This window comes from Lontra canadensis, unplaced genomic scaffold (assembly GCF_010015895.1).
Source record: "Lontra canadensis isolate GAN:19392208 unplaced genomic scaffold, GSC_riverotter_1.0 scaffold19, whole genome shotgun sequence".
Taxonomy (NCBI): Eukaryota; Metazoa; Chordata; class Mammalia; order Carnivora; family Mustelidae; genus Lontra; species Lontra canadensis.
This window is the reverse complement of record NW_022631013.1, coordinates 23388684-23397027: the sequence shown is the minus strand read 5'-3', so window position 1 is coordinate 23397027 and position 8344 is coordinate 23388684. Positions and strand designations below refer to the sequence as shown.

The 8344-nt window shown below is 45.9% G+C and overlaps 1 long non-coding RNA gene across 1 annotated transcript; it reads right to left on the bottom strand.

The window, feature by feature from the left end:
* Positions 1-507: 507 nt before the first annotated feature.
* On the bottom strand, positions 508-7593 carry LOC116869486. The gene is made up of 3 exons (XR_004383046.1): positions 7359-7593; positions 6026-6161; positions 508-1527 (listed from the first exon to the last, which is right to left on the bottom strand). It is a non-coding gene; the product is annotated as an uncharacterized LOC116869486 (long non-coding RNA).
* Positions 7594-8344: the final 751 nt, after the last annotated feature.

Genomic DNA, 8344 nt, shown 5'->3' with positions numbered 1-8344 from the left:
GGATGACTTATGCAGTGGCAGGGCCCAGTGCAGCCTGCGGTTGACGTTGGCTCGGAAGCCTGGAGGGAAGGGAATGTGAAAGAAAGCCTTGGTGTGAGGAATGAGAGAAACATTGTGAAGTCTGGGATGTGGGGGAACATAGGCCATGGGGCCTAGGAATGAGGCCATGGGGCCTGGCCTCTAGCTCTGCCAGGCCCCATCCCAGCTCACTGACCTTAGCTTACTCCTTTTGTCTTCTGCAGCCACTTGGACAAGGTCCTAATTACAGGCAGTTTGTGGCAGCACTTTTATCAAGATCCCCACTGTGAGTTGTGTGATACAGCGGCCATGGAAGCTGACATTCTGCTGTTTGGGAGCCTGTGGAAGATGCTGTGCTGCCTCACGGCCCTATGGCTCCCACCATTCCTCTGAGGGGCTTAGCTCAATCTCTGCCTTCAGCCTCTCACGGACCTTCTGAAGACCTATAACAGACCCCTCTGTCCCTGTACGTTTGGTTTCCACTTTCTCACTGGATTCTACGGATGCCCATGTTCTAGACCGTCTGCAGACTCCATACCACCGCCTTCTGTATTCTCTGCGGACTCTCCAGAGGCATATTCACCTCAGTTGCTTCCTTGCTTGAGTACCCTTTGGGGGCCCTCTTCCCTCAGTGAACTCTTACCATCTCTTTTCCTCTCATTGGGTCCCATTTTCTCAAAACACTTCTTTGTCCCTCATTTTACCATCACTATTGGCTTTCCTTTTGTGAAAGTTTACGTGGAAAAGCTAACAAAAAGGGAAAGCTAAACAAAAGGTTTCTGAGCGTTTTTTGTTTAGGACCCCCAAATTCCCTTCTATGTATGACATGACAGGAGGTTTTAGAATTCTGGTTGTTTGACCTGTTAAACTATTTTTAATCCCCAGATCACTTCTCGGTTGAGTCTTATCACCTAGGAAGTGATTTGATTAATTCCATGACACTGACAGCAAAGAAAGCTGGATGGCCCCAAAAGGCAAGTAAGTACAAAGCCAGCATACTGTGTAATCACACGTTGTAGCCAAATGGTGAGCAAATTGCAGCCTGGCCCTGGACTCTCCAACTGAGGAGGGACTGAGGTAAAATACGAACAACCGAACAACAGTATGAAAGATAAAGACCTTGGAGGTATCATGGTTGATAGCTAAGAAGCATCAACAGTTTAAACTTTAACTTTACAGAGAGGAGAGAAAAAGAGCAAAAGCACATGCAGATTAAAGCACCCTCCTGGGTAGCTCTGACGGTCTTGTCTGGTGGGTCTTGAGGGAAGGTGGCACTTCCTGCAGTTACCAGCCTGGTCCCAGTGGTCTTGGAGGGAAGGTGCAGCTTCCTGCCCTTGTCTGTTTTGGAACCATCCCTCACATGGCACCGTTTGAGGTCTCAGGAGAGCCTCCCAGTGGTTTCCTGTGGCTTACGTCTTTTGACTCGGGAGGCATGGGTTTACTGTTGTGTTTAGTTGTTAACAGTACCTGGTAAGATCCTTCTCACGGAGTCTTTCTTTGCTGTCTCATCTAGAACAAAAAAATATAAGGAAACTTGTGTTATTCAAGAGAATGACGGGACAGAGAGTTAACAGAATATTTTGGTGATTCACAAACTAACTTGAGTCATTTTATGGAAGGAAAACCCCAATTCTGTTCTTTTTGTGTACTGTCTGTGTTATAATTTGCAGTTAGAGACTTAAAAGCCTTTTTCTGTGAATAAATCCATAAATGTGGAATATATTCTTGAAGATGACTTTTTGTCATTTATAGAATTAAAGGTTATTAATGTGTCTTTATGTGTACATGTAGGCACACATAAATATGTAAATATAATAAAGTTAATTTTAGTTTTAATTATAATTTGTCTTAGCATATAAAAACAAAGGTAGGGGCGCCTGGGTGGCTCAGTGGGTTAAAGCCTCTGCCTTCAGCTCAGGTCATGATCCCGGGGTCCTGGGATCGAGCCCCACATCAGGCTCTCTGTTCAACAGGGAGCCTGCTTCCCTTCCTCTCTCTCTGCCTGCCTCTCTGGCTACTTGTGATCTCTGTCTGTCAAATAAATAAAATCTTTAAAAAATATATACTTTATAAAATTTGTATTCATGAAACAAAATTTAAATAATCTTAAAGTTATATTTAAAAGCTTTTCTATTGAAGCTAGATCTCTCATAGCTATAGTAATGAGGGTTATTATTTAAATACATTTGTCTATATTTTATAATGCAAAATAGTTTACTGACATTTTAATTTTCTTTTTTCTTACATATTTTTGACTATTTAGTATGTAAAATAATGACAATGATTTTTTTTTTCCCCTGAGTGTCAAATTGGATCTTTAGAATTTCCCAAGTGAGGGGTAAAACAGAGGGCTAGAACAACAAAGTTGAGTGAAAGGTAGCTTTAGACAAATATGGAATTTATCAACGTAAAAAGTTTATCTTCTCTCTGTAAGGAGAAGGGAGTACGTTTATATGCAGAAAAAACTTTTTCATATATACATAGACACAAAAGAGAAAGTCATTACAGGTTTAAGCAGTAACTCAAGCCCTTGACAATTTTATCAAGCCATACAATTAAAAGTCAGTGTTTATTAATCCCTATAGAATGGAAACAGGCGAAATCTACATTAATCACAATGATCTCTTTCTTTTAGACCAGTTATACAATCTCCTCTAGAGAGTTTCTGTCCCCTTTTTGCCTCAGCATTTCTCAAATGAACATTCTTCTTCATGTCAAAGTTCCCCAAGTGGCCACTCTAATTCTAATTTATCCTTGGTGAAGTTATGCCAGGTGCTAGCACAAGCTCATTAGCAGACAAGCCCACAAGAGATTTTTGGACTGTTGATCAGAGGTAAAATATCACTTGTGTTTTAAGTCTTCAGTCCTAAGGTTAGACTGCTTCTATTTGCTGACCTGAAAAATCAGCGGCCACCTGGCTCAAATATGTGGAGAGATCTTTCCCAAAGCCAATTTCTCATATGCAGAGAAGACTGGAGAAAGTTCTCATAGACAAACAGAAGATGGTATTAAAAGCCAATTTCACCAGCGGACACTCAGGTCTGATCAAGAAACCAAAAATTCCAGCAAATATTAAACTGGTTGTATCTTTGGTCCTTCAATATTAGAATCTAAATTCAGTCTAAAGCCATACAATCAAAGACAGAGATACCTTCAGTGTCTTGAGATTCAAGGAGTCTCAGATATGTACATTATTAGTGAGTCAAGGAGGCCAGCGCTTAGTAGGAAAGGTCTTGACCAAATATCCAGAAAACCTCCAAATGTCCTATTTAGGACACTAGTAGGAGCAAAGTTGTAGTGGACTCATTTCTTGGCTCATTGCAATGATGGAGGTCACACACCAGAGGAACCATGGGGTGTGTCATCAAGAAAGGGAAAAGTTATGATACAGTTTTGAGAAAGCATGGCATTTCAATGAAATTTATGTGAAACAGTATTTTGATAAGTTAAAGCAGAGTAGGACTGTGTGAAAAAGGGGGCAATACTAGGTCTGGATGATGAAAGGGACACAAGGTCTCCTTTTCTTCGAAATTACAAATTGAGATAGAGGTGGAATGTTGTACACCCAAACCCTTATCCTGAATCTGTTCCTGGATTGGATATCAAGACAGCTGCTCTGTGTCAAAGTGAATTAGATCCTGTAGGCAAAAGCAGGATATTTCATTCTTAATGAAATTATTTCAAAAGTAAAGTTTCTGATAAACTATGATTTTTAGACATCAAGATTCCTCAGTAACAAAGTAATAGTCATGCTACTGAGTGTCTTTAGAACACTTTACAGCTGCAGTGTTTCCTTGGGAGAAATAGAATTTTCTGCTAACGTGGCAGCTGGATTTATCTGTGTTCTGTGTCTGTTTTCCCAGCTTGATGAATGGAAGGGTGGATTTTCAGTTTCTCAGGCCAAACTAATTTTCACTTTCTCAACATGTAACTCCATCCGTTGTTTTACCAGCTTGTAGAACTTGCCAGAAAGAAGCCTTGGTGGCGTGGGACCTTTTCTGAAAGTGATTAACCTCTTCCCTTCTTTTCTGTTTCCCTGCTTCCTAGGATGGGCTGTGTAATTTGGGGGCCCCAGTGCAGCTTGGGGTTGTTACTGAAGGAGGAACCCATAGGGCACAGAATGAGAAAGCAAGACTTGGGGTGAAGTACAAAAGGTATGCTGGTTTCCCCACTATCCAAAGGTAGTGTGTTCCTATAAAGATTTTCATAAGCCCTGCCCCCCAAGTAAGGCATAAAGCAAAGAAGCATTACCATTAATTTTTATGGAAAAGTTTTTGGAAGTTTCCAGAACGACGCCCTGCAGGAAAAAAACCTTCTTATGCTTTTCTGATACCTTAGGCACATCTTGCTAAAGGAGGCACAGAATAATTCAAGAGCAGGCACAGATGCTCAGAGACACGGCTCAGAGGGCAGGTGGCATGATGCTGAGGGGCTGAGTGTAGTTCTGGGGAAGGAGTTGGGCGCGCTGCCTCCGTCAAGGCTCCTATAACACAAATGCCCAACGCTATTGTCACTGTTGACCTTTTTTTGTAAAAGCAAAAATTCTCTTTGGAGGTCTTTTGGGTAGCAAAACCAGGTAGTAACTAGGTCTTTCCTAAAAGCGAGGCTGCATAACACAGTCTTTCCAAGAGCAGGGGAAATTGAGAACTACCCAAGTGTCCTCTGGGAGCTGAAATGAATGAATATGTGTGGGGTGCTAACCAGGGTGTTTGGATATAGTAAGATAGCGATACAGGTTGGTGTCCAAAAAAGGGCTCACTGTACTTTTTGCTTTCCATCCTTTGCTGTAAGGTGAAAATCCTGTTTGGATTTCTTTCAGCTAGCAAAAACAGATACTCATAGAGGTCTTTTGTAAAAGCAAAGTGGTGTTACATGAACTTTGGAAAAGGTGGGGGGAGGTTACATGTAGGGTGTGGGGGGAATGGGTATAGGCAGCTTGCCTTAGGTGCCCTTACTCTCTCCAGACCCTTTTGTTCCTATTCTGTTCCTGGTTTTAATAACTGTGGGAGGTGGACCTTCTGACCTTAGCAGGGCCTTGGAAGATGCTGCTCTGTCAATGTCCCCTTTGGTTCCTGCAGCTTCTGTACCTGGGCCCTCTCTAACTCTGTCCTCCACTCTTTTACTGACCTTCCAGAAAACCCATTACCTGTCCTTCTGGCTGAGCCCATATACTTCTGACCTATTTATCAGCCTTTTTTTCCAAGACCCTGCAGAGTCCTGTCAACCCTTGCAACTTTCCTAGCTTGTGTCTGACTCTGCTCCCACAGAGCCTGTTTTCTTCTGCGTCTGTCTTGCCCTTCGCAGTGGGTCTCACTCCCTCTTCCCCCCTGTCATCCTATTATTGCCAGCAGAGGCTCTCCCACATTCTCACACAGCTCTTTCTCCACTCCCATCACGGCTTTATCTTCTCTGCTTGGGAGTCCTCCTTGCCTTGGTCTCACCTAATCTTTCACGATCCTTCCTTCACCCCCACTACCAGCTTCCTCATTTTCCCCACAGGGTCTCCTTGCCTCCATTTGCCCCCCAGGTCTCCTTATTCATTCTCATCACGGGGCACTGGATCCCTTTTTGCCTCTGGAGCTATAATCATAACAGACTGTCTTCTACACCCATCATTTACCCTTTCTCCTCTCCCCTGCAACACATTCAGATACTAGACCCTCTTCCCCAACTAGATCCCACCCCTTCACTTGATGCTACCCTCTTTGTAAGGACTTCAGACTCTCATTTCTCACCAAAACCTCATTCACTCCACAAATCCCATGGATTCATGTGCCTGTCAGCCCCTTCCACCAACTGTCTCTACCCCACTGTTGCCAGACTTTTGCAATATGACTCAGTGTGGCTCAATTTCAGTCTTACTGAATGTTGTTCCAGAAGGCTCAGCTTCAGAGCCCTTTTGTCTGGCCTCTTATGCTACAACAACCCCAAGCTCTGACTGCTCAAAACACTTGCCCCTATCAACCTTCTGGTGGCAGGTGTCTGCTGAGGACTTGTTTCTCCCTACCTCCTCATTCTGTGACTTCGAGCCGGAGTTGTTTGTTTTGTTTGTTTTCTATGAGGTTCCTCCTCTGGGGAGATCCTGTAACCAGATACGTGGACGCAGGTAGACACTCTTTCTCAGCTCTACTGTCCAGAAGCTCCTGGAGATACAAATCACAAAAATGTGGATTTCCAGATTTGGGAGGAGAAAGAAGAGGGGATCATTTCTAAAGCAATAAAGGACATATCACCAACTCTATTGTTGGTAAGCACCCCTTAATGTTGTGCCCTACTCCATAGCCCTCTGACTCTTCTGGAGATATGAAGGTGAACTAGAGAAATTACATAGCCTGTAGGAGCTTACAAATCCCCAAACCTTCACAGACTCTGCAGCAGAAATGTAGCCAGCTCTTCTGAGGTCCCTGCTCTGCACGAGTCCCTGCTGGCTACTCTCCTGTTCCTTGCTAGTTGTTCCCCACCAGTTTCCCTTCCACCTATTCAATCTCTAATGCCCTCCTCCTGCAATCAAAAAGCAGATAACCATTCCCCAGAAAAAACAATTCCCCACTTTAAAGCCTAGCCCCAGCTAGGGGAAAAGTTCTAGAGAGAACGAACTTACCAAAGAAGGATGGTATGTATCTTCTCTAAGTTGAGTTTCCACTTTAGGAATATGATCATGGAAATGAATTTAGGAATGAATTGGAATTCTTTCATGGAGGGAAATAGTTAAGGCCAAAGCATTCCCAGTTCTGGGGCAGCCTGGGTCAGCAGAAACCCTATGTCCATAAGCTTCAGCCCCCAAGGAAAAGCCAGAAAAAGAATGCAGCCCCAAAGGATGAGAGGACCTTAGGAGATCCACAGCATAAATGCATCGAAGAAGGGAGGTAGGATTAGGGATATACCAAGCCAAAGAGTCACCTTCCCAGCCAGGGACTTAGGTGATACCCTAATGAGCAAGACTTGGTTTTTGCCCCACCTGGAATAGACTTCTACAAATAGTCACTTGGGAACAAAGGATGAGATGCTTGCTTCAGTGGCTTTGTCCCAGGACACAGCTCAGGGCAAGAAGATCGCTTGCAAAAAACCTCCATCACCTGTGCATTGCCCACAACCAGCTGAAACCAGAAGAGTTTGGGTAAACTATCGCAGTCATCGTTCCAAGCATTTGAGACACATCAGAGAAAGCATTTGAGACACATCAGAGAGAGAAACAAATCTGCCTGCCCTTGTCGAGTTTACCTCTTTGGTCCTTGTGTCGGCTTTCTCTCCAACCATACAAGACTCTCAAACCTCCTTCATTCTCCTCAAGCTCCTGCCCCGCCCACCACCTCGACGGATGTGCTGTGTGGCTCACAAACCTTCGGATAGGAACTTTTCATCGTCAGTCTTCAAAACCGTTGCATCCCACCTTTCTTTCCTCCTTCCTTAGGGTTGTGTGAAGGAGGGGTCCTTCTGGAAGGCCTCCCGTGACCCTCCCAAGGAGGGACTGGTGCTCTCACTTTGACCATCACAACTCTTGTTACACTGTTTTGTCACTTTGGACGACTGTCCAGCTTCTCTGAGCTTCCCCGAGGGGCCCTATCTCCCTCACGGCTGGCCTGGTGTGTGCCATCTAGGTAACGGTCAGTAATAACGGTGCAAGAGAACTCACGAGCCAAACTCCAGGAACTCTTGGGGGCGGGGCTGCGGCCTGAAGGTGGGGCCATGTCAGGGGCGGGGCCACGCCTGGGCGGGGCTGCGGCGTGGGGGCGGGGCCTGCACTGGGGTAGCTTCCAGCTTTCTGGTGGCGGTCGGCCGTTCTCCTCTGGATGTTAAATCGGGAAAGAAGAGTTGGGGCTTTACCCCCAGAGACAAGGTTAGGGTGGGACCTTCGCTCACCCCTACCTACGGAGCTTCGCCAGCTGTCCTTCTCCACAGCCCTGCAGGACCTCACAGTGGGGGCCAAGGGTGGCCTCCGAGGGTCCGGAGAGACCCCAAGCACCAGCCGCCCTCTCTGCTGGAGCTCGACGGAGGCCATCTTCATCATCATTACCATAGCACTGACCTCTGTGCGCTGAGGCCCCACCACCCTGTCTGCCCAGCTCTAGGCAAGTGACGGGGCCGGGGTCCCCGTGTCATCGTCCCAGGGGCTGGGACCTGCGTCGTGAGGCTGTCGCGGGAGTGGAAGGAGAAGTGGAAGGGGACCTAGAACCTATGTTCAGCATAGGGTTCGGGGCTGGCCCAGAGGCTTTGCCACGGCTGCTGCGGGGACTTGGCGAGGCCAGCATCTCATGCCACCCGCAGGACCGGTAGCCACACGGCGGAGGGTGCCCAGGCTGCGCTGGGCGTTGTTTTTTGGGAAGCT